This window comes from Rhinolophus hipposideros (assembly GCF_964194185.1).
Source record: "Rhinolophus hipposideros genome assembly, chromosome: 4".
Taxonomy (NCBI): Eukaryota; Metazoa; Chordata; class Mammalia; order Chiroptera; family Rhinolophidae; genus Rhinolophus; species Rhinolophus hipposideros.
Window position 1 is genome coordinate 4,407,159 of NC_138050.1, and position 26,894 is coordinate 4,434,052.

The following is a 26,894-nucleotide window of genomic DNA, read 5'->3' on the forward strand; positions in this document are numbered from 1 at the left end:
ACAGCGGAGTGTGAGGCTTATAACCCTAACGGCAAACGAAATTGTGGATGATGTCACATGTTGGGCTGCACCAAGAATTGTCAGCAGAGCGGGATGCCTGTTGCAATGCAGAAATTATAAAGGTGGGAGACATTTGAGGGTCTGACCCACAAAAAGAGAATGTGGCAGGCCTGGGAGGAGGGTGCCTATTACTAGAGCAGTGGGCTCATGGTTGCAGCTTGAAATGATGGCTTTGATAGAATCATAATAAGTTCAGCTAGAAATAAAAACAATGAGAGAGAAAATGCTAATTAGTATGAAGATCACACAGCCGGTCAAGTAAGAGATTGCACCAATATGTAAAGCATTCTTTTGATACACATTTCAAGAGGGAGAAAGGAACCACTTATTCTGGGGATAGGCACGTTTTTCTTTAAAAAACCATTTTCGTGTGTGGGTGGCCTGGCAGGGTATGGAGTGTGTGTCTGCGTCTCTTCCCTTTATACTCGCTACAGGCTGATACCAGCACTCACGTTTCCTGGTTCTCCTGCCTGACAGACCGTGAAGTTTCTACTCCCTATTTTAGACATTTCTGAGAAAACTCAATTGCTGCCTGCATAGCCATCGGGGGTTTCACAGAGAAAGCAGTGTCTCCTTCACTGTAAATCATAGTTAAATTGGAAGTTATGCTGAGTGTCATACTGGGAAGGATACAAAACTCTTCTCCCTTGTCTTTGATAATCAAAAGCTGGGCTCTCAAATAAATGAGCCAGGACTGGAGACCAAGGACTGGGCAGTTTGGGGTGCAAAGAATTCAGGGGACACAATGTCCACACTCTACAAAGAACATGGCTCCGTTCTGCTAAGTGGAAGGAGCCGGGCACAGAAGACCATGATTCTAGTGGCCTATATGATTCTAGTCATGGGAAACAGTCAGAGAGTAGGGTAGTGGTTACCTGGGGCTGGGGGTCCGAATGGGGTTTATCTGTATATGGTGACGAGGGATCTTGGGGTGATGAAAATGTTCTCAAACTAGATTTTGGTGACAATCCCACAACTCAGTTAAGCTGGCTACCGCCATTCGCTGTACCCTTCAAATGGGTGAATTTTATGATCTGTAAATTGTACCTCAAAAAAGCTGAAGAGAAAAAGAACTTTGTTCTCATCACCTTCGAGAAACATTGTATTACGTGGTGATGTTACTTGTGCTCATTTAGTCACTTGTTTCCTTTTTGTATCTAGCTTTCTTAATTCACATTTCCTTTCCACTGTAGGACTGGTGTTTTATTTTCTTCTCTTTGTATCTGAAACTTGGTAGGTCTTAATCTTTTAGACAAATGCTATTTTCTCCATCCAATCTTTCTTCCCTTTTAATTTTCCTTTTCACTTAGCAAATAAGTTACCCCCAATAACATGTCCTACCTTTCTTTTCCTACGTAAGTCTTCCTTATTAAAATATTAAAAGTCTCCTCTGCCTAGTTTGAGCCTGAAATGTCTAGAAAGACATGAGAATGTTGGCGAGATGAGAGATGTGCTCCTGTGCATTCTTCATTGTCCCACGAGGCCGTTCTACTGAGTTAAAAAGTTTTTATCACAATTTCAATTTCCAAGCACTCTGTTTTTTCTCTGAATTTCCCTCTGTAATGGCATCTTCTTATTTAATAGATTACATCTTGTCTCTCCGAAAATAATAATGGAATGGAGTGTCTGAGTCAATCCTGGGAGACCCCTGCTCTCCGCCCTGCTCCCTGGGATGGCAAATCCACTCTGCATTTGGTTTCTGGGCTGTCTTAACATAAAGGACAATGTCTTGCTGTTTTAATCACTTGGGAAACACAAACTGAGCTTCTCAGAGCCACGGGACACTATGTCCTGTGTCCATAGTGACATTATTGGTCCTAAGACATTTGGGTCATGTGAGTTGGCTCTCGCTCCCACAAGAAGAAAGAACATAAGTCTTCAGACCCAAAGTGGGGAGACTCCCCAACAAGCATTCCAGGAAGTTCAGATTGATTAATTTCACTAGCTTCTAGAAAGCAGATATTTATCTTCCTTTGTGCCATTCTGGGTATCTCATGTAACATTTATTTTTATTTGTTTTCAGCTAGGTTAATACGGTTATCTCAGGACCAGTGATGACTCATTAAAGAACATACACTGTTATTGTTATTTATTTATTTATTTATTTATTTATTTTGACTGCTTGGATGATATCCTTAGAGAAAGACAGGACAAGCTGGCAAATTCCAGTTTACTTTTATTTAAGCATTTTTCTTTTCCATCTGAGCAACCCAGTCTCCATGTACCTTCCAATGGACATAGCTTCCACTTGGAGAGTTCATCGTATGATTAGGGCTAAAGTTCGGCATCTTCTCAACTTTGGGCAACTTATCCCAAGATCTAAGAAGAAAAACACAAAAATCTCAAAAGGATCGGAACGAATGTCCTTCCCACAACCTGTTCATCACAACCTATTCCTCTTTTCCCCGATCGTCCTCCTGTTCAGGAATTGCCTCCCTCCCCTCCTTTGCTCATCTAAATTCTTCTCATTCTCAGAGGCTCAACCAACCCTCCACAGGAGCCTGTCTGAACGCGCTAGACCATCTGATCGCTCCTTCTCTGGACTCCAGGCAAGGCCAGCACTGGACTTGGATGGACGTGCTTGGTGTACGTGCTCTTATTTCTCCTCCAGGTGTGTATAACCTGAAGGCCAGCGGGCTTTCTTCATTGTCCCACGAGGCTGTTCTACGGAGTTAAAAAGTTTTTTATCACAATTTCAATTTCCAAGTACTCTTTTTTGTCTCTGAATTTTCCTCTGTAATGGCATCTTTTTATTTAATAGATTACATCTTGTCTCTCCTAAGATAACAATGGCATTTAATTGTTATTTTCTGCCAAAAAGGGGAAAGTATGGCTGTCAGCGATATAGGTAAGGCTGACAATTCCTGCTCCTGGGTCGGGGGTGGTTTATACATACATAACTTATGAAGATGGCACCCTATTTACACACACACACACACACACACACACACACACAGCACTCCTGATTCCCTCTACCCTGCTCTATTTTACCCTCTTTTCCACAGCAGTTATCACCTTCCAAGATCTCGTATCATTTATCTTCATACCTTTGTTTTCTTCACTGAGGTATCCCAAGCACCCAGGGCAAAGACCAGCACTCAATAAATGTCTGTGGCATGGTGGGAAATTAGAGTTGCCTTTTAACAAAAACCACGCAATGAAAACTTGGAGGATGATGAGCAGGGAGTTGATGTTGGGTCCAGGGGACAGTTAGGAGTTTGTGCCGTGATGATGGGGACAGGTCGAGTGGAGTAAATGGCCATGGGGCAGGAACAGAGGGCACAGGTTACAGTTATTAAGGAGACAGAATTTCCAGGACTTGGTGATCAATTGTTTGGATGTGGGAGCCACGTGGCTGGCCTGGGCATCTAGGGAAAAGTGGTGCCCTCCAGAGAGCTGGAAGGGAGAGAGAACAGGTGCTGATTTTTGGTGGGCGACAAGCAGAATGAGCTTAGTTTCAGACCTGCTACCCTTCGGTTCTCTGTGGGGCAAGTGAGCCGATGCACAGTTTCTCTATACATTACGGATTGCATACTGATTTTACGATTTATTTCTTGCCCCCTCTATATACTGCCCCTATGCAAACACATACAATTTCCCTCAAATTTTTACCAGAATCGAAATAACTGATCACAATAATTTACTGTTTATCCTGTAGTCGTCGGCCTTCCTTATGATCTTATTTGAGGCTAAAACAAAAACAAAAACAAAAACAACAAAAACAAAAACAACCTCTGTAGGAGGTGCCACTAAGTAACACCTTCCATTCTCCAGTGTCTGTTTATACTGACATAAGAGATGAGGTCTCTGGTTCACTTCGCCCTCAGATGCCTCCCACTTTCCCGAAGGTGACATGTCCATAACTGCTTTGCCTCAAACAAAAACACACTCCCTGCCACCCAACCCTGAGGGAAACCACTCGATTCTTTTCTTTGTTAATGGCTGGCGTGGCTCTGGCTTCTCTCCCGTTCCTCCAAGCCATCCCCTCCTCTCTGATGAACTGGATCCGCTGCTAGAAATGCGACAACTTTCCCCTTCCCTTCTTCAGAGCTCCCAGATGGCCACCAGCTGGTCTGGGCTGTTTCCTGCATTTTCATACCTTTTTCTGTCTTCTTGGTTTTCTTTTTGATCTTCCTGTCTCTCCCTTCCTCCTTCTAACAGCCACCATACTGTACCATTTGAAAGCATTTATTTTCTAAGAGAATTTGAGGATTTTTGAGCATTACCTCTTTTTTTTCTTTTTTTATACTTGTCTATTGTAAGGAAAACCAGCTGCAGGGATGTGTGGGAGGAAAAGCTCCCTCAAAGGATGGTGACCCTTCCTGTGTGAAAGGGACCAGAACAGACCAGGTGCCCTGATAAGGCCTTTGGGGACATGCGACCAGTGTGTCCAAATAGTGCAGCTCCATCTCTGAGCTGCACTCACCATTCTCCGAAGGCAGAGTGAGGAGATGCTTGTCCCTTCCTGGCTTCCCCTTCCTGCAGGCGGATACAAGAGTCACCATTGATCTCATTTGCATGTTTTTTTGTTCCATCCACCCTATGACCAGAGACGGTTGCACCATATTCCCAGTTGTTTTTTAAATGACCTTTGAGGGACTTTGATTGATTTTGAGGATTGTAGCCAGAAGATGGACTCTGTGTCTCCATCGGCGTCTTGTAGGCCTGTGAGGTCTGCCTGTGTTCACATGTGTGGGGGGGATGTTTACTCTGAGGTCGTGGTGGAGACCTTGGCAGGTGATGCGTTTCTATGTGAGCGTCTGCCTATGTGGATGGCACTGCCCCTGCAGGGAGAGGAGCTTCTGTCTGAGTTGTAGCTGTTTCTGCGTGTGCACAGGGATGTGCATGTGAGCCCGGGCGTGTGCACAGGGGTCTGCGTGTGAGCCCGGGCGTGTGCACGGGGATGTGTGTGTGAGCCCGGGCGTGTGCACAGGGGTCTGCGTGTGAGCCCAGGCGTGTGCACAGGGGTCTGCGCGTGAGCCCGGGCGTGTGCACGGGGGTCTGCGCGTGAGCCCGGGCGTGTGCACGGGGGTCTGCGCGTGAGCCCGGGCGTGTGCACAGGGGTCTGCGCGCGAGCCCGGGCGTGTGCACAGGGCTCTGCGCGCGAGCCCGGGCGTGTGCACAGGGGTCTGCGCGTGAGCCCGGGCGTGTGCACGGGGATGTGTGTGTGAGCCCGGGCGTGTGCACGGGGGTTTGCGCGTGAGCCCGGGTGTGTGCACGGGGGTCTGCGTGTGAGCCCGGGCGTGTGCACGGGGGTCTGTGTGTGAGCCCATGCGTGTGCACAAGGATTTGAGTGTGAGACTGTCTCAGAAGGTTAGTGGAGTACTTTGGGGCAGATTGTGAGTTTGGGGGTTTGGAGGAAATCAGGTTGCATTTGGGTGAACGTGGCAAGGGAGTTTGCGGCAGACGTGGAGGGGTGTTTGCAGGGTTTTGAGGATATATTTTGGGGTGCTTGTGGATGATGTTTGGTGGTGTCCAAAGTGCATGGGTGTAATGGGGTATGTAGAGGACTATGTGGGGTGTGGGACTGCTACTAGGGTGTTTATGGGGTGAATGATGGTGTCTCTGGAGTATGTGAGGTTACCCACAGGGCGTTTGGGGAGTGTCCATGTATCGGCGTTTGGGAATACTTTAGGGGTACCTTTTGGTGTCTGTGGTTGTCTCTGTGGGTGTCTGTGAAGGTCCTGCTGGGTATCTGGGGGTGCCTGTGATCTCTGTCCAGTCACAGTGCAGGACACCGTGACAACCTCTGAAAATCCACCAGCTGCTCATCTGGCCGAGGAGCTCTGCTGTCCCCAGAGTGTGACTGTGACAGGCCCGGTGACCTGGTCATGGCAGCTCCCTGCTCGGGGGGCCCCCCGTCACCAACAGTGATTTGCTGAAGCAGTGTGATGTGGGTGGTAGCTCATTCCTGAGAGGGAGCAGGGTGAGTGTGGACATGGGCCATGCAGTTCACACCCCCAATCCTAGGGCACCTACCAACATACCTAGGGACGGCCCAGCCGATAAAAGCCCAAGCTTGTTATCTCCAGGACTAACTGGGAGAGAACAGGGAGCATGTCCAGTGCCCTTCTTTCAGGTCAGCTTCCAAAAAAAATGATAAAAAAGATAAAGAAACACTTGAATTCAATCCACTTTGCTCCAAAAAGGAATTTTTCCTTCGGTGTAAGAGGAATGAAATGTCCTACAGAGATGGTACTTTTTCACTTTATCCAGCTTATGAGCCACCAATGACACGTCCTCTCAGAGTCTTGGGTCTTCTCATCAAGAGGCCACTCTGGGCCAGATGGTCTTTACACGTAACGAGTAGCGTTGGTGTTCAGCCTTGAAATGGAGGCCTTTCAGCACCCTGGGCTGTGGCAGCACATGCTCCCAGGTTTACAAAAGGGGAAAATGAAGCATGAGAAGTTCCCGCCCTGCCCCAGGATCCCGGAGATGCCCGGCTAGCATGGGGACTCATCAGGTCCTTCTGTGGCCACCCCCGTTAGGATGAGTGACATCATGGGACTGAACCCAGAGGTCCCAGGGAAACCTAAAGCTGGCCAGGTGGCAGGTGAACAGGTTTATTCACATCTGGACTTGTCTTTAGGGGAGTGAAAAGCTATTCTAGGTGGAGCTGTGAGTTGCCCCCACAGAGTGATTTTAGCCAGCGATTTCTTCCACCTGGAAAATGTTGTCTTTCACTAACTTCCAAGCCAGAAGCCCGAGATGTTCACTCTTGACTTACCTTCCTATTCACTTCAGAGAAAATGTCTCCTTTTCCCAAGAGGCCCCACAGGTAGCTGCCCCTTCACCTCATTATTGCCTGACACACGGAACCTCTTGAGCTCACCTCAGGACACCCTTGCGTGTTCACGCCTCTCACTCAGAGGAGCCTGGTGACTAATCTTCCATGTCCGCCTTGTGTGCACAGCTGAATTCGAACCTCACACCCCTCTGGGAGATGGGGCACAGGCATGCTGTGTTCGGGTTCTGAAAGAGGAAGAGGGAAGTGTCTGACTGCAGCCAAGCCACAGGGCACACGTGGACAGGGACCGAGCTTCGGGCGGCATCATCTCAGTTCCTTTCCTCCAGCCATTGAGCACTGATTAGATGCAGGGCTATCCTCTGTAATATGTTCATTCTATTGGAGAGGCAGATGTGTGACATCTGCAGCGGGTGGTGACTGAGACGGGCCCTGGTGAGGGGCAGACAGCCAGCGCTAGGGAACTAGGGCTGTGTGTAGTGATCAGGGGGACTCTGTGGGAGAGACCGGGTTTGATCCCAGCGCTGAAGGTGGGAGAGAAGTGTGAAAAGCCAGGATGGAGAGGACACATTCCAAATGTGAAGTTTGTAAGCTGAGATGCAGAGGAAGGCAAGCTCTGGAGATGGTCCACTGCTGGAGCCTGTGAGGAGGGGGGTCCAGCAGGCTGGACAGTGGCAGAGAGGGATGGAGAGAAGGGGCAAAAGGGCAAGGTGATGGGAAGAGAGAATTCCCTGGTGTGATGAGGGTTTCATGCCACCAGCAGAAATGTCACAGGAGACATGGGGTGTGTTGTGTCTGTACTTTTCAGGCTACGTGGCAAAGACTGGCTCATTATCACCAGACACATTTCCCTCTCTGCATGCTTGCCATTCCAGCTTCCGTTGGAATGAGGGTAGCCACGCGACTGACTTCCAGAATATGGGCCGAAGTGACTCACATGGCCCATAAAGTCCTCCCGCACGACCCCTTGCTCCATCTCTTCCTTAATATGCTGCCTGGACCCAAGGTCCTAGGGGAGTCCAGATCCCCAAATCTCCCAGCCAGGCTACCTACAAAATGCATGCATGTTACGTGGGCTGGAACTCACGACCTATTGTGACAAGCCACTGAATTCGAGGGTTGTTTATGGCAGCATTCCCCTTCCTCTGAAATTGTTTAAACTTCAATATTTACCCTCATAAACAGTTCACCTACAGAAGCCAGGTGCAGGATGTTCACACATCCCTGCAACACAGTTTTAAAAAGAAAAGAAAAATAAATTCTCGTCAGAATTAAAAAGCCAACACGTTCCACTTATTTTCCACACACAAAAATCTTGTGCTTTCCGGCAGAAACAACACGCCATCTTTTTCCCTTTGAAAGGGACAGGCTAGTTCTCCAGGCTCCTGTGCTTCTCCCCACACAGGTAGGTTTGCATTTTCAGCAAGTGGAGCTCCGGTAACCTTGTGCAAGACTGGAACGCAGCTGGGTGGCATTGTCCAGATGTCCAGACCGAGGTTGTGGGCAGGCTCCCCATCGCGTGTGACTGTGCTTGGAGGGCCCGGGTCACTCTGGGACATTCCTCACAGTGACCTGCCCTCAGAGCAGCACGGCACACGGAAGAAAACCGTGACATAATAGCAGGCGTGTATAACAGCACAATTGCTGTCTCTCCTATTTGATAACTGCTGCTTGTTTGGCGATGGGACTAGTTTTGGGTCTCTGCGTGACTGAAGACTATCTCCTTGAGTAAATTCTAGCTCTGCACTGACTGCTTTGCATGCATTCTCTCATCAAGTCCTCACCCTAATCCTATGGTCGGAAATTTTATTATTTCCATTTTACTGATGGGGAAACTGAGACAGGAACAGGTTGAGTGACGTGCCCAAGGTGTCAGAAGTCATAAGTGGCCTAAGAGCCCGGCCTTGCAAAATTTCTTGGGTTTCTGAGCTGAGGTGGCTGAGCAATGGAATGAGCTGTGGTCTTAGCTGAGTTCACAGCGGGTGGGGTTCATAGGAGGTAAGGTCATTGATTTTCTTGCTCAGTCTGGATACAAAAGGAATCTCAGGGTGCTGTTTCTTCTTTCTTTCTTTCTTTTCTCTCTCTCTCTCTCTCTCTCTCTCTCTCTCTCTCTCTCTCTTTCTTCCTTAACCTTAATATGACACACCAAAAATTCTGTGTCATGTGTCTTATGTAAGATTTTCCCAGTGCATAATCTATTAATGACAATTACATCAGTGTCATTGGGTTCTGTCACTTCTCCATGTGATTACAGTACTGTTTAGAAACTCATTTTATTTCCAGAAGTCACAGTGCACTGTTCCCCTTTCCCTGCGTCTGTCCTCCTAACGAACGTGTCACTGTCCCAATGCACACCCCCTCCTAGAGCCCTGCCAGCAGGCTTGTCTCCTTGGTCCTCCATTGACATTTTTCTCACCACTGGTTCCATTTCCAATAAACCAAACGGAATTTTCTGTCTCTTATCTTCCTCGAGCTTGCTGGATGTTCAACGACTCATTTGCTCTTTCTCCCTGGGCGTCCCACCGCCCTTGGCTTCTGCTGGTTCCCTGCCCGTCTCAGCTCCTCCCGTGTGCCTCTAAGCTTGGAGTCTCAGCCCTCTGCTCTTTTCTTTGTCTCTCGAATGTTCCTTGAGTAGGACAGCTGAGCCATCTTCCTTAAGCCAACGTCCTCATGTCTACTTCTCAACCCAGAATCCCAAGTTGGGACTTGCAGCTTCCCGCAGGACCCCTGCACTTGGGAGAATGTTCTAAAGTCACTCACAATACACATAACACTAAACCTACGAGCCCGTCCGGCCAGAACACAGCTCTCAGTGGCTTCGTTAGTGTCCAGGGCCTGCTAGGGACCTCTGCTTGGAACTCGATAAAATAGGAATGTTTGAGCAAGCCTGGCACAGAAAACCAGCTTCCTCGCCCTCCTTCACCCGCCACCCAGTGTTTACTCAGCATTGGGTCTCTTTACTGGGGAAGGAAACACCAGCCTCATCCCATGCCTTCCATCCTGCCTCGCCCCCGCCCCCACACCTAACCACTCATCCTTCGGGCCTGCACCTGCCTCCCAGGCTCGACTTTCTCCAGTTAACTTTTTAACCCATGGCTCTCATTCCTCCACTTTGCTGTGAAACAATCACAAATCTTCCCTGTTACCAATTAGATTAGGTTAAAACTCTTTAGCTCGACTGTCAAGCTCCTCATCAGCGGGACCCCTGGTTCACTCTACGCACAGCCCAGGCCCGGCGAGGGGAGCTAATCCCTGAGGCCCACCGGGCTGCCCTCCTCCTGCTCAGCCCCCATCTCTGTGTCTCGCTCATGTGGCTCCTCTCATCAGACACCCTCCTCCAGCCCAGAGTTTACGTTTCCTTCAGGATCTAGCTGATCCATACAGACTTGCTTTCCCCAGTCCAAAATATTCTTTACTTCCTTGGACGTCCTCTAGTATTTATCATCAAGATTGTGCGTCCCTTCACTACCATTAGTAGAGTTCGTTGAGTTCTTACAGTGTATAAGCTTTGAGTCAATCTCTCCTAAAAACACCGTGTTTCCCCGCAAATAAGACCTAACCGGAAAATAAACCCTCGCATGATTTTTCAGGAGGACATCCCCTGAACATAAGCCCTGATGCGTCTTTTGGAGCAAACCTTAATATAAGACCCAGTCTTATTTTCGGGGAAACATAGTAACTCCAAGAGCTAGATGTCAATCCAGTTTTGCCGATGAAATGGCATCGGCACTCACAACTGCCCTGTATTTGTTTCGTTTTGTCACCCAAAGCATTTAATGGCAAAGATCATTTATTGTACTATTTTGTTTCTTTTCCAATGGGCCTAGCTAAGGCCTGAGCTCATGATATTTAGTAAACACTCACTTATTTTGGCTTCTGGCTTCCCGAGTGAATGATCCCGCAACCCCGATTAAATTAAACAGTTGATGAAACCAGTGGCCACACAGGATTATTTGCCTAATTAATAACAGCTAATACAGTGTCCCCCTTATCCATGGGGAACACATTCCAAGAGCCCCAGTGGATGCCTGAAACCATGGACACTACCAAATCCTTTATATACCATGTTTTTTCCTATATATACATATCTATGATAAAGTTTAATGTATAAATTAGGCCTAATAAGAGATTAACAATAGCTAATAATAAAATAGAACAATTATAATAATATTCTGCAATAAAAGTTATGTGAAAGTGGTCTCTCTCTTAAAATATCTTATTGTACTGTACTCACCTTTTCACTTAAAGGAAGCACTTCACGGGTCTTTTTGGCCTATCTGAATTGCAGCATCACTACTCCTCCACTTTGGGGCCATTGTTAAGTAAAATAAGGGTGACTTGATCACAAACACTGCAATGTCACTATCTGATACCGGAGACGCTGCTAAGTGGCTACAGGCTACAGTAAAGAGCGTCTACGTCTACCGTGCAGAGACTCGGGGCCAAGGCACGGTTCATCTCCTGGCTGAAATGGAGCAGGACAGTGCGACATGTCATCACACTACTCAGAACCGCGTGCGATTTAAAACTCATGGATTGTTAATTGCTGGAATTTTCCCCTTAATATTTTCAGATTGCCATTGACAGCAGGAAAGCGAAACCATGGATAAATGGGGAACTATTGTAATAAGTGCCAGGCCAAAGGGACCAATGACATTCTGACCATAAACTGCTTAACCTTGGTGGTCTCCTTTTTTCCCATTTCCTTTGGAAAAAAGAAAACCAAGGTAAAACACCTGAGAGCCCACTGCTAGTCTGAAATCATTTTGCTTCAACACTTATTCAAATCATCTCAGGGGCTTTGTTGACAGTATCTGATAACGACTGTGATCCATCTTTCCAAATGGAGAGGGAAACCAAGCTGTCAACCAAGAGATGGGAGGCGCGGGGGCACCTCCTGACTGTCACGCCAGCGCTTGGACCAGGCCAGCTGCCTGCACTGGGGGCTCCTGGAGCATTTGTAAAGGGTAATATTTACAGTGCTGGTAGCTGGGCACTTGACGCTTAATGGGATTCTTAATAAAAGCAGCTTTCATTAGGACAGGGAGCACATGCAGTGCCCTTGCTTGTGCGGAAAGTACAAGATGGATGCTCCCCCTCCACTTTGAAGCACGTGGGTCAAGTGCCTTGTCATACATTAACAGCCTTTTTAAGTTCCCGGGTGGGCTGAGAGGAACGGCTTAGATAAATGGAGGCAAAGGCAACCGGAGACCCGTCTTAGTGGCACAAACACTGAGACACAGCAGCTGCATTTAAACAGAGCAATTTGCTAAATGAGTGGTTGGCTACTTTCCAGATGGCCAATGTGACACAGGGCTTGGACGAGTCCTGTATTCAATCATGTTCTGTCTAGACGGAGACACGAAAGGCAGGTTATAGCCACTGCAGCAGCAGCTCCGAGGCCCTGACACGAAACATGCTCAGTATTGCCAGCGCGGCAGGCTGGCCAGACATCAGCTGCAGAGGAAGCAGCATGGCGTGTGTGGAGCCTCAGGGAAGGCCAGCCTCTCAGCGGAATGATGGCCAGCTCGGAACAGGGCTCCTCTGTGCCCGCTGCCTACTGCCTCCCTTCACCCACCTGCCAGGTGCACAGACATGGGTGAGCTTAATAAGAAGAGGCCCCAGTGCGAGGTTACAGCGCAGAAATATCTATTGTACCCTATGTGTTTTCTTTATGTGCACTTCTAAATCATCTCACGTGTGTTTTGCCTTGAATTTGTTAGGCTGTACAATTCCCAAGGCAGATGGAAAAATATTCTTAAGCGTTTCCCCATGACCCCACTTGGCCTTCTCTTCTCACTGCCTCTAGCACTTAATTCAGTCCTGGCTTGAGTATGTCTTTAGAGGTGACAGCTTGAAGACACAACCAGTGGGTAGACCAGATGACCACTTGGTTCTGGGGCCTCTGGGTCTGTGACTCATGTCGACTGAATGATTTAAGCCACGTCAGGTAAAATGGAATCACTCATTGGGCATCTTGCCCAACTTTAATGAAATAGGCAGCCATAGGATCTCACTGGGCTGGAATGGGGACCTGCAGAACTGTAGCTCTACTGACCTATTTCTCTCTGGTAAGTTATACCCCAGGCCTGTTTGTTATTATTGGGTTGAAAGTTTCCCCGGGGGGGGGGGGGGCTCACCGTGTTCTTCGGCAGCTATCTGAGTGTCATGGCTGAAATGTTCTGAACAATTAGTAAATAAGCCTGCTTGCCCTGCCCTTAGAACCACACAGGACGGCAGTTTCCGTTTATTTCTGACTCAGGAGGAAAACTTTAACTTGCTGACTCACCAGCAGCACTTCCTGTGACCTTCTGGGGGAAAACTACAGTTGGCTTAGGAAGAACTTCGAAGTACTTCACCGACTGTGGTTTCTGAGCTACACAGGGTGGAAAAATTTGAGTCTTGCTCTGTGCCATGCACCAAAACTTTCGCACCAACATTGTTTTCGCTTGGAAGTTTCCTGTCAACAGCACTAGGTATATCTACACTACAGTCAGCCTGAGACAAAGGAATGAAAGGAACAGGGCTGTCCTAAAGGGGAGTGTAGCATTATCCCCTTGCCAGCCTCACCTAGGTGTCACTGACCATTTGAGCCCAGTTTCTTCATCTGTATCACCAAGCACAGAAAATGATGAGAGACTGTTTTTTTCCAATTCTCCCCTGTTCTAGATACACAGGTGAGAGGCAAATCCATAGCCCAGGGCTGCCCGCGGGCGTGGTCGGCCTACACGTCATCTAGGGAGGTCTTCATAGCAAGAGCCCAGGTGACAGAAAGGGAGTTATTCTAGTATCTAGACTATTCTACTTATAGCTATGCCAAAGGCCAGAGCCATAAAGTCACTGAACTCTGAGATAGTTACAAATCTGTTCAAGTCCTTGCAATGAGGAAGTGGCTCAGGAAGGGTATAAAAGTAGATTATTAACTTTCTGAAGAAGCAGGTTTCTTAGCCGACCATAACGTTGATGAATATCATCAACTGATCTTTAAGCGGACGATGTTGGGTCAGAAGGAACACTGTAAGGAAGCCCAAAGACAGTCACTCGTTAAGACAGGCTTTGCTATGACGATGAAGAACCTAGACTCCTCGCCTGTGTCAGCATGTGGCCAACGTAGCTCCCTTGTGCTGAGTGTGACTGGGTCTCTGACCCCAGGGAGATGAGACCATTAAGAAGTATGTACAATGGAATATTACTCAGCCATAAAAAAGAAGGAAATCTTGCCATCTGTGACAATGTGGATGGACCTAGAGGGTATTATACTGAGTGAAATAAATCAGAGAAAGACAAATACCATATGAGTTCACTTATATATGGAACCTGAAAAACAAAATAAATGAATAACAAAACAGAAACAAACTCATAGATACAGAGAACATTTTGATGGCTGCCAGATGTAAGAGGGGTTAGGGGCTGGGAGGGGGTGAAGAAGGGGAAAGGATTAAAAAGTATCAATTGGTTGTTACACAGTCGTCATGGGGATATAAAATATAGCATAAGGAACATAGTCAATAATATTGTAATAACTACATATGGTGTCAGATAGGTACTACATTTATCGGGGTAATCACTTCGTACAATATATAATGTCTAATTACTATGCTGTACACCTGCAACTAATATAATATTGTGTATAAACTGTAATTGAAAAATAAAAAAAATATATTTAAAAAAGAAGTATGCAAATTGTGAAGACTTTGAAAGCCACCAAAGAAGATTAGGTGACATTAGGTGACAAGACAAGCAGAGCTTGCCTTGTGCCTTATAAATAAATGAACTTGCTTCTCTTTCAGGCACACCACATGGCTTTGCTAGAAGATAGCACTAGATGTTTAATGCTCCATTCACTTTCAGTCTTTTTCTAGCCTAAAGATAATTTGATATTTAAAATGAGCGCCAAATGAGGGCTCAAATATTGTCTGAAAATGTCATGACTTTTTAACATTCAACGATAGTTCCACAAAGAGTCACCCATGATTGACATTTTATCTTATTAAGTGCTGCTAATTAAGAACCACAGCTACTAGCGACAACGATTAGAGCAGCCCACAACGCAAACTATTCCTGAAATAAAATGCGACTCTGATTTGCTTGGAACCTTGGAATCAAAGGAAGACAGCCTACTGGCTCGTTCGCATCTAGTCCACTAGGGAGCAGTGAATGACCGAGTTTCCAGCAGGCCCGCGTCAATGCAGGTTGCTACAAACACACACCTGAAGGGTGGCAGGCCTTCTGCACAAAGTGAGCAGAGCTGCCGCAGCGATGACAGGTGCAGGGAGAAGCCCGTTACTGCAACCAGCAGTCTGTCAGAGGATGAAGTGAAATGAACCATTTGCATTTTTTTTTTCAACCAATGAACTTGAATGATAATGAACAAGGCAGTGTCATTCTGATAGGCCCTGGCTTTGCTTCCCTGGCTTCTGCTGGACGGCTGCCACAGTCATCAGGCTGACGGCCCCCAGGACTACAGCAAGATGGAGAGGCAGAGCCAGAGGCCCCACTTTCCGGCTGTTTGGGACTGGTGACCTGAGGGGCACCGATTGACTGTGGGAGGTGGGGGTCCCTCCTTCATCCCATGCCCGTTCCTGCGTCCATTTGGGCGGAATTCCAGGCCTGGAAGCTGCACAGCGTAAATCCAGGGACACCAATCCTGTCGTCGTCTGTGTGACGGGCGCCCTCTAGAGTCGGGCAGTGCGCAGACCAGTTCCGACTCCCCCCACGTGGGGGCTCTGGGATGCAGGTCTCCGCAGAAGGGCCCGGGGGCTCTCTCCTCTGGGCCTCATTTTTAAAATCCTCTGCTTTAAAAGGCTGTAAGGAAAGCAGAGAGAAAGGCTACCCCTGAACAAAACTAGGAATTGGGATCAGTGCATCTCAGTGTCTCAATTCATTCTTCCTCTGTCTCACTCCTGGATTCAAGAATCTGGCGCCCTTCTGGAGTTCTGTCTGTGCCCTGTTCAAACTGCTCTTCAGGAAGATTCTAGCATACCGAACCATTCAACTTTCGTTGTGATTGCGTCACTCTGTGTCCTCTCCCACGGGACTTTGCTTTTGAACCGTATTTTTAATTGCCAGACAAACGCAGACCCCTCACTTCTAGCCCTGTTTCTTCACCCATTTCCCGGGGAACGTCCCTTTTGTTTTACTGGAAATTCAATAAAGCATAGTGGTTCAGTGCAGACTCAGATCAAACTACGTGGGTTCACATCCCAGCTCTGTCACCTAGCAGCAGGTGTGACCTCGGGGAAGCTGTGTGACGACTCTGTGCCTCAGTTTCCCCATCCTCACAAATGGCACTAATAACGTCACCTCCTGATGGTGTTGGGAGGGTTGAATGGAGAGTGCTGAGCACAGCCCCAGGCTGGTGAGACAGCACTCCACACGTGTTACCTGTTAGTATTTTATTTATTGGACACAATGCTGTATTTCCTCTTCTGTTTTCCTTTTCATTTCGTTTCAGCCTCGAGACACAGATGCTCCCACCCACTCCCCTCCCCTCGCTTCTCCCTGAAAGGATGGCAGATGGTCTTCTGCCCCCCCGAGTCTGTGCCTACTGCTCTCCTTCCACCTTCTACACCTACCTGATCATCACTGCAGAGAAACAGGCACCTGTCAGCATCCTCATAACTAAAGCAAAGGATGTAAAAAACAAAACCCAAACTTCAGGCATCAAGAACAGTGCCCTTCACGTCTTGCCCATGTTCTATTTGTAGAACGGTCTGGAAAAGGGCACTTGTTTACTTTGCTCAGATCAGAAGTGATTCCAGATTCTCTGCATCTAATCGTCTATTTCCACTATGCAGGTTCGTAATTAAAATAAGAAACTTATTTGTAAAGCCAGTGTGGGTGCCGAGAGAGGCCTGTAAGGATATGCTTCGCTGATGTACCCTCTGTGGAGTAGACTTCAAACCACGCCCCAGGGGAAGGAGGGACAGGGCAGTCCCTGACATGGACCTGGGTCTCTCTGGGTGGGGAAGGGACGATTGGCTCCCCAATCCTGTGTATATGACATGGAGAGGGAGGATGTGCCTCTTAGAGAGAGGCCCAGTATCTGTGGGGAAATAAATGCTTAGGGTAGATGGCTGGCTCCAAGGGTCTGGGAGCCTGCTGGCTGGTTCCAGGAGCAGAGGGAGGGAAACCAGCGGGAGGGAGGGAGTCAGGGGCATGCGTGGGTGGGCAGGAGTGGTACAAGAGGCAGGGGACTGAGAAGCCAGAAATGGTAGGAGGAGGAAATGACAAGACCCAGAAGTGACCATTCCCCGTGGTTCCTCAAATCGTCAGTAATGTCCACCAAAATCACAAAGTGCTGGGGGCAGCTGGATTTCTTGTCAAAACCGGTGAAAGGGCTGAGTGGATGCAAGAGGTGGAGGCCTGGCCAATATATGGGAAATAGTATTAACATTACAACTACAAGGCGTGTTTGACATGAGGTGGCCACAGTAAACTGGGCAAATAATTCATCAACTTGAATAGGATTTATTTATTGCTTTTTTATTCCCAAAGACAGAAAGGACCTACTAGAGACATTCTTGCTTGTGTCACTATCAGAAATCTGTATGTCTCGTAAACACCTTCGTTATCATTTTATAGACGACATGAAACTGCCAATGGATATTGTTTTCTCTTTTTTTTTTTCTGGCCTCTAGGAAGCGCAAAGAGAAATACGTTGATCATTTCTACCAATTGTTTAGGGTATTATGGAATATATTTTATTTATTGACTTTATCTTCCCATATATACTTTTGTGTGTATATTATCTTTTTTATTCATTGCTGTCAACATCCCCAAATCCTCTATGGTTACTAATAAACAAAAACACAAATAAATATATTTTTACCTATTCTGGAAGTTCTCACACTTTAATCTTTTACTGCACAGACGGAGTACTCAAGTTTTGTTGTCAAATCTGGTGTGGAATCTTTCCCTGACTTCTGTCTTTAGAGTTCTACTTTTGCAAAAGACTTTTTTCACCCCCATCACGATCATTAAGATTTTCTCTTACATTTTCTTCTAGAATCTACTTAAAGATATTTAGATCTTCATCTGGAATTTATTTTTAAGTACATTGTGATACAAGGACTTCATTTTTTTCCCTAAATATGGAAATAACACTATTTGAAAAAACTCATTTGAAACACTTGTTTTTATCAAATATTACTTTCCATATGAGGTCAGACAATTAAATTCATGAATTCATCCTAGAGAAAGTGCTATATACCTCATTGCTGAATATCACTACGGTCATCTCCGAAGTACTCCCCTTGGGAAGCTACGCACTGATGCCAGCGCCTAGTCCACCCTTCAAAGAAATTTTGGAACTCTTTTTCTGGAATGGCCATCAGAACTATCGTCAAATTACCCTTGATGTCCTGAATGTCATCCAAATGTCTTCCTTTCAATATTTCTTTTATCTTCGGGTAAAGAAAGAAGTCATTGGGGGCCAGACCAGGTGAGTAGGGAGGGTGTTCCAATACAGTTGTTTGTTTACTGGCTACAAACTCCCTCACAGACAGTGCCGTGTGAGCTGGTGCATTGTCCTGATGTAAGAGACATGAAGTGTTCGTGACAAGTTCATGTGATTTTTGTCTAACTTTTTCACACAGCATTTTCAGCACTTCCCAGTAGTAAACTTGGTTAACTGTTTATCCAGTTGGTACAAATTCACAATGAATAATCCTTCTGATATCGAAAAAGGTGAGCAACATCATTGCAACAAGTTTGAGAACTTAATTGTTAAACCTCATAGATCTGTCATCAGTCTGTGTTTCCCAGAAAATAAGATCTAGCTGGACCATCAGCTCTAATGCATCTTTTGGAGCAAAAGTTAATATAAGACCTGGTCTTATTTTACTATAATATAAGACTGGGTATAATGTAATATAATATAATATAATATAATATAATATAATATAATATAATATAATATAATATAAAGACTGGGTCTTATATTAATCTTTGCTCCAAAAGATGCCTTAGAGCTGATGGTCCAGCTGAGTCTTATTTTCGGGGAAACACGGTATTTGTCACATCTGCGCACCTAGGCCATATCACTTTCATTTACTGTAGCTTAATAGCATGCTTTGATATCTGATAGCTTAAGTTTTTCCTCATTATTCTTTCCCAGCATTTTCTTGGCCATTTTCACATATTTACTTTTCCACATAAACTTTAGAATCAACGTGTTGCACTCCCAAACAATCTCATAAAGATTTTGATGGACATTCCATTGAGTTTGATCTTTAGTTTTGGGAGAGGTGACATCTTCACATTATTGAGTTTTCCCATCAGGGAACATAGTGGCTTCCCATTTATTTGCTTTCTTTTACATTTTTACAAAGGTTTATTTGTTCTCTCTCCAAATATACCTCACACATTTCTTGTTAAGTTTATTTCTCAGAATATTCAATTATCTACCATTTTTTTCCTTAGACAGAGAGGAAGTGAGAGGGATAGTAAACACTCCAGTTCCCATGACCAAGACACTCCTGTTATGTCACCTGCAAAGATTTGACATGCTTTTCCCAGCAAGAGCAATTCAGCCCATGAACAATGTTGGAAATATTGGCTAAGAATGGTTGACCAGTTGGGTAAATTACAAAAAAAAAAAAAATCATACATGTCCCTCCAGACAATGAAGAGCTCAATGAAGAGCTCTCTGTTAAGCTATCAAAAAGACCTATTTGGACTAATAAATATTTCTCAGTAACTCATATTTTTATAGAAGATTAAAAAAGAATGCACACTATCATTCTCCCCAATGCTACTCTTTTCATAATTCTTGGTAATTTGAATATCAATCATAAATAACCCGTCCAGTCTACTGGTTTCTCATTTCATTGACCTCCTACTTTCCAATGGTCTTGTCTTCTACTAGGCTTCAGCCACTCACTGCCATGATCACACCCTTAATTTTGTCGTTAGGAATAACTGGAACACCTCCAGAATCTCAATTTCGAACATTCTAACTCCAGTCTTTCCAGGTCATTTGCTGTGTACTCCTGCTCTAACACTGGACTTTCAATCCATTGATCCTAATACATTGTCACTGACCTTGACCCTTTCATGCCTGTTACCTTCTTACCTGGCTTAAATTCCAGTCAATTACAACCACTTCCTCATGCACATTCTAGCTCTCTCTTTTGTAATTGTTGTTCTTTGTTGGTAAAAGCACACCCCTGGTTCAATCTGATTGCCCACCCACCCCACCCTGCATCCACAGGACAATGGCTGGACACAAACCACACACTGTGCTGAGTGGTCTGACTTCAAATTCATGACCACAAACCACAAAAAAGCTCTTAGTGCTTTCTGGCAGCCGTCCCTCACCTCCCACTCTCTGGGACCATTTCACACTTCCCTCTTTCTCTGAAAATCTCTGATACTCACTCACAATTCCCATTCTCAGATCAAGACCTTGCTCCTAAGTCACAAGAAATCAGAAGCCCTTGGAACCAACCCTCCCCCAGATCCCATCGCATGCACACTGACATCTGCACCCAGTGCCACCCACTCGGCCTTCCCTTGGGACCTCTGACGCACTACCCAGGCTCCCCGCTAAGGTCAGCCCTCACTGTCAGCCGGATGCCATCCCCTCGGACTACCCAGGGCGATCTTTCTCCATTCTCCGGTCTCTCCTCCTCCATCAATATTGCACAGCACTCCCATGAGCCCACACACATGCTCTTAGTTCTCCCTTTGGGGAAAATACAAAACACTTGTCTTGATCCCTTTACCCCACTCAACTAGTACCCCATTTTCTCTTTCCCTTTTCAGAAAAGTTCCTTGAGTGAGGTTCATCCTGCCGTCTCCATTTCTCTCTTCCTATTCCCACTTAAAAGTATCCCCATCAGGCTTTCACCCCTCTGTGCACAAAACTGCAGTGACCTCCATGCAGCTAAAGCCAGTGGAAATGCTGGGTCCTTGTCTCTCTGGCGGCCACACTTGACACTGGTCCCTGGGTTTGGGTACCCAGGACTCACCCCTGCTACACCCACGTGTGCTAACGGTGAGCACGTCCATTAGCCTCATGAGCCAATGCTGATGCCACCGGCTCCCCCAACACACACACAGAGCACCTGAAATTGCCGATGCCCTTAGCTGCTCTTCCTTCCCTCCCAGCACCTCCTACTTCCTACAGAATCACACGTTACTTGATCATCCACAAGCCAGTCTCCCCTAGGGCAGCGGTCCTTGCCTGTTTTATTCACTTATCCCCAGGGCCCAGAACAGTGTCGAGCCCATAATAAGTGACATTGATCCTTGTTGTTGACCTCTGGCCTGGCCTGGAAGCTTTGCGGCTCATGTGGCTCTCCCTTCAAGTCCCTCCCCCAGTGCCTGGCCGGCAGTGCCCTGTCCCCCTCCCTTCCCCATGCTTTCTTGTCCCTTCTGTGCTGTGTTTGTTCCCCTCCTCCCTTTCTCCCTAACACACAACCTACTGATTTTGCATATTGCCCAGGCTCCTTCCAGTAGAATGAAAGTCCCCTGAGGATGTAGTTTTCATCTGTTTTGTTTTACTGCCATGCTCTTAGCACCCAAATAACTGCGGGAGGGACTTGCTTAGGAATTCCCCATTGCAACGTTCTCTGTGATCCATTTACAGGACAGTGCTGCACGCTCGTGAGCGTGGCCCAGAAGACACCGCGGCACTAGCTGGGCACACTGGCCTGCACACTGTACCAGGCCCTCACCATTGCCTTCACCCACCCTTGGCTGCTCGGCCACCAAGCCTCACGCATGACCAGCCTCAGCCAACATCTTGGAGGCCACAGGGCCCCCCTCTCGGTCCCAGGGCTCCCACTTTCTACTCCCCACTGCTGTGGCCCCCTGGAATCCTGAACCTCAGCCACCACCCAGCCTCACTCAGGGCAGCCGCCTCGCCCACCCGTGGCTCTGTCTCCAGTTAAGTGAATGCTGGAGTTTAGCTCTGTGCCTGTCACAGAGTAGGCACGTCCCCACCCATCCACTCCTCCGTTCTTCGGATACTTACTGAGTACAAACCCCGTCCCTGCACTGTCTGGGCCGATGGGAGGTGATGATGTTCTTGCCAGCATGGTTCTTCTATTCTAATAGGAATGTGGGTAGTAAATAACCGAATAACTGTATTGTATGTATATGAGATAAATACGGCAGAGTAAGCACGCCAGGAATCCTGAGGCTGGGGTGGGGTGATGTGGGGTGAGTGTAGTTTCATGCAGGGTCATCAGACGGGCCTCTCCGAGTGGACGACACTGGAATGAGGCACGTGGTCTCAGAAAGAAAGGACACTCCGTCCGGGAGGGGACCATGGTGAGTGTGAAGGCCCTGACGTGCTGGTGTGTATGGGGTCTTCAAAGAACAGCAAGGAGCCCAGCGGCCCGGAGCTGAGTGACGAAGGGAGAGACGGAGAGAGTGGCATAGAGGGCTAGAAAGTGATGAGGTGGATTTCCCCCAGAACCTTCTGAGGCTGGGGAAAGAGCAGGGAGAGGAGGAGAACCACAGGGAGGGGAGGAAGAGAGGCTGAGGGTCCCAGCAGTGGGTGCGCAGCCAGCTTCCCAGAAAGACTGCCAGGGGGCCCTGGGTCCCCAGAAGCCGTGACAGAAGTGGCCGTGTGGCGCTCCAGGCAGACGGTGCCCCAGCGCCTTGTGCAAAGTCTTGTGTAGGAGACAGCTGCTGGGCCTGAAAGGCCCTGGGCGCCGGCTTCCCACAAGGGGCCCCGCACACTGGCACAATGTCATGGGGAGCCCTGAAGTGACTGAACTCCAGTCTTGGAAGCTGAGGTAAGTGACGTCTCCTAACTCTCCTTCCAGCAGAGGGCGGCGGGGAGAGACTTGAAGGAGAATTAACCTGCAAAGTTACGACCTGAGAGACTCACTGGCTCCATTATTCTAAGTGCATTACAAGAAGGGCAAGAAGCTGTGGTTGTGTCTCAGGCTTAGGTTTGCCCCTGGATATTGGGGTATCTTTCTTACAACAAACAATGGGTAAAGTTGCCTTGAGTGGAGAGGTCTGCTCTGCTGTGCTTACTCTGAAAGGGGCCTCGGAGTGTGACATCACTGACTTCTCTACGAGACACAGACTCCAGTGGTATTTCTGGCAAACAAACAATCAAACCCATACACACATGGATCCTGAGTGTCAGAGCCCAGAAATTATTCAGTCACCCTGCAGCTCTGGCAGGAGACCAGATTCTTGGGACTTGCAGCCTCTAAGACATTTCCTCATGCCGCGGTAATGTTGGGAAATAGACAGGGGCAAGAACAATCTAGAAAGATGGAGCTTTTCAAACAGGTGATCTTTGATTTCTTTTTAAAATGCAAAGAGGCCCTATTAGGTCCTATAATTTCCTTCCTCCTTCAGAAATTGCTCTAGCTAATCTTTGTATTTTAATGTCAAAGGGAGCCAGGCTTTCATCTCATTCAGGAGTTCAGGGTAACTAAGAGCAGTTTTATCCAACGAGCTTTGGCTGAGAAACTCATGCGAGGATTTTGTCACATCCCATAACCTGGCGCTTTCATACAGTGCTAGGATATAGTTAGCTAGGATATAGCTAGCATATAGTGCCCAGACCCAGGGCAGACTCAGCAAATGCCCCTGGAAGGAGCAGGAGGGCAGGAAATTGGACCTATGCAGCCATGTTCAGATTGGCTCCAGATTTTGTTCCTTTGAACTTTTCTAAATTGCAAAGCATTATGATGAGTGAGTCAATGGCTGACGAGTCTTGGTATCCTAAATCCCAGTGATTTCACCATCACCACAGTTTTTTTCTCTCTCTGAAATGCGGGAGGATAAAGCATAGAACAAATCTCTTTGTTTTCCATCTTCAAAGTGAAGAAAACCATGGACTCCCACTTAGGAAAGGTGATGGGGAGACAGACCGATGACAACTGCCCAAAAGGGGCCAATCAGTGCTTTCTTTTAGGTGACAAGAGAAAGACCAGTCAGATAATAGATCACCCTGGATGTGTCTCTAGTTATTGATGTTAGATTCTTTTCCTCTAGACATCAGCTTTCCAGAAATAAAGTAAATGGCTCACCAAAGCTCCCAGCTCATAACCCAGCTAAGGAAAGATCAGGTTCCCTCGGAACATGCTGGACCAGAACGAGACCAACTGTGCTAAGGCATTGGAGGGAAGCTGGGATTCTGTCCCTTATGTGAGAAGGCTCACCGGAGGCATCACGGGGATTGCCGTTGTGGGATGAACCATCTCCTGCGAGAGCCAGCCAATGTCCTAATGTCACTGGGATGAAAACCAGAAAACAATGGTGATGTGGATCACTTTTGTGCCTCAAGAAAGCTGGGAGTGCGTGCAGATCATGTGACAAGCCTCATTGTTCAAAAAGGCTTTGACCCACTGGGTCAAAATAGCATTGAGATTTGTTCAAGATTGTCAGCCAAGCATAATCAACTCTGCCTAGAGTTTGTGGGCCCAGTTGCAAAGAGGAGAGACTGCAGGCAGTGAGCCAATCAACTAAAACCTGGAAGAAATTGTGGGACTCACACTGGCACAGTGATGACAGACACGAGGAAGAAAGGGACAAGAACTGGTCAGTGATTGGAAGTAGGAGGCAAGAAGGGGAAGAATTGACCAGAGAAAGGCCAAGGCTTCCATCTGAATGATGAAATGGAGGTTGTCATCAAGAAATAAAACACAGGAAACTGCAGAATTGGGGGGACTGCAGTTGTATTTTGACACTTCAAGCTCGAAAGGCCTGTAGGATATCCACATGAAGGGGACCTGAGTATGTAGAGGGCAAGGGTCAAGAAGTAGATTTGAAGTCCTGGCTAGAGCCATAGAAAGGAAGACAATAGTTAAGGAGAGAACATGGCACAAGAAGGGCCGAAGGAAGCACGTGATGGGACAGGAGGAAGAAGGGAGAAGGAGGAGCTGTTAGAATAGAAGCGGGGGCGGGGGGGGGGGCGCTACTGAAAGAGTCAAGGCAAGACCAATGGTACAGGTCACAGAGCTCAGAAGAGGAAAAGGATTTGCCTCTGAGGGGGTCATGGCATTAAGTCCAGAGAGAGGTAGTGAGGTCGGAAGCCTGGCAGTGATGGTGTCATGGGCAGATGGCAGAGGATGAGGGACAAGATGCTGAGTCCCTGGGTGTGTGGGGCATGAGCCCGCAGGCCTGGTCCAGCTGCTCCTCTGTCTGGGCTGCTTGCTCCCAGGTGCCCTCTGGTTTCTTTGGCTCACTCCCTTGCTTCTTTCATGTCTTATGTCAAATGTCACCTTCTCAGTGAGGCCAACCCTAAACACCTCACTTAGTACTGCGATGGGCAGCGCTTCCCCCATTCCCACCAACACACACACACACACCCCCTTGGTATTACTTTCTCTTTTTGTCTACAGCACGTATACCTCCTAATGTACTATACCACTTGTATATTCATAATATTTCTTATTTATTGCCAATCTCCCCCAACTCGAATGACTAGACCCTGAGGGCAGAAAGTCTTATTTATTTTGTACATGGAAGGATCCCTTGTACTCAGAACAGTGTCTGGCCCACAGTGGTCGGCCTATAGTTCTTGTGGGGTGAGTGAACACGCTGACTGTCCTACAAGACAGAGGGTGCTGATGTCTAGGATGGAAACATAAAGAAAGCTCTGTGGGTGCCCCGAAAGGAGGAAGTAACCCTGGCTCAGAGGACTGGCAGGAGCTCTGTGAGGAGGGATGTCTGCGTTGCATCTTGGGGACTAACGGGTTTTTGCTGTTAGAAGTGACTGCTGATTGGGTGTCCGGGTGGAAAGGACTGTGATGGACTCCTGGGTAGGAAACAGCTTCACACATGCAGGGAAGAGCAAGCCACCCAACAGACTGGGCCATGATGTGAAAGAGGGGGGTGTGGGGGGGTAGAGTGCAGGTCATCAAGGGACATCCAAAGTCATATGCTCTGGCGTTTGCAGATGTCTACCAGATTCCAAGGTGGACACATGACTAGGTAGTTGGACATAAGCGTCTGGAATTCAAGAGATAGTTCTACTCTAGAGATATAAATGTGGGAGGCATCAGCACACCGGTGGTATTTAAAGCCGAGAGACTGGAGGAGATCACCAAAGGGGAGGAGTGTAGATAGAGAAGAGGACCAAGCCTGGAAACCAGGGAGGCTCCAAAGGCAAAAGGTCAGAGAGAAGGTGAGGAACCAGCAAAAGAGATGGAAAAGAAAATAAAAAATGAAAGAAAATCAAAAGTGTGGTGTCCAGAAAGGCAAGTAAAGAGAGTATAACATGGATTGACTAGATCAAATGGCATGGATCACGTCCGAGGAGCTTAAAGGGTGAGCTGACAGAAGGCTGCTCAGTGTGGGTGGTGCTGGGAACCTCAGGAACAGCCTGGCGGGGCTGGGAGAGAGGAAGAAGCCTGCTCAGGGGAGGCTGATTCTTTTAAGAAGTTTTGCTGCAAAGAAACAGGACATGAGCTAGCAGTACCAGTGGGCTATAGAGAAGGATTTTGTTTGTTTAGTAGAGGGAAATGACGTTTTTATTGGCTAATGGGAAGGATCCGATGCAGAATAATAGGTTGATGGACAAGGAAGGGAGAGTTGTAGGAAGAATATCCTCGAGTAGGTGAGAAGGGGTAAGATCTGGTACCTAAGTGGAGAGATTGCTTTAGATAGCCCTTGCTAGCTCACCTGTGTGGCAAGTGAGAAGGCAGGGGCCATGGTCCAGATGCTGGCAGGGGGCGTGATGGGATGGAAGTCAGTGGACCTCCTTTCCTGAGCTTCATTTTCGCAGTAGGGTAACAAACAAGGCCAATAGCTGAGGTGAGGATGGGGGTGGGGTGTTAGGGATTTGAGGAAAGAGGAGGAAGAATGCCTGTACAGACTGATGCGGGAGTGAGCGTACTTGCCTGGGGTCTCAAGGGCCCCCTAGCTTTGTGACCATGAATTTAAAGTAAGCTCTGTATGTGCTCCTGTGTTTTTCTCCAGCTGTGCTTCCATCTCTATCCTTCATTTCCTTTCTTTTTTCCTCTTTCTCTCCTCAGAGGAATTTGAGAATAGAGTATTGTTCGAAAACAAAAGGTTGGATTTGGCCCCAAACAAATCAATGAGATTTAGAGAGGACATCTAAAATCCCATGGGGCAAGATTTTTTTTGCCAGCTTGTTTTCCCGAAAAGC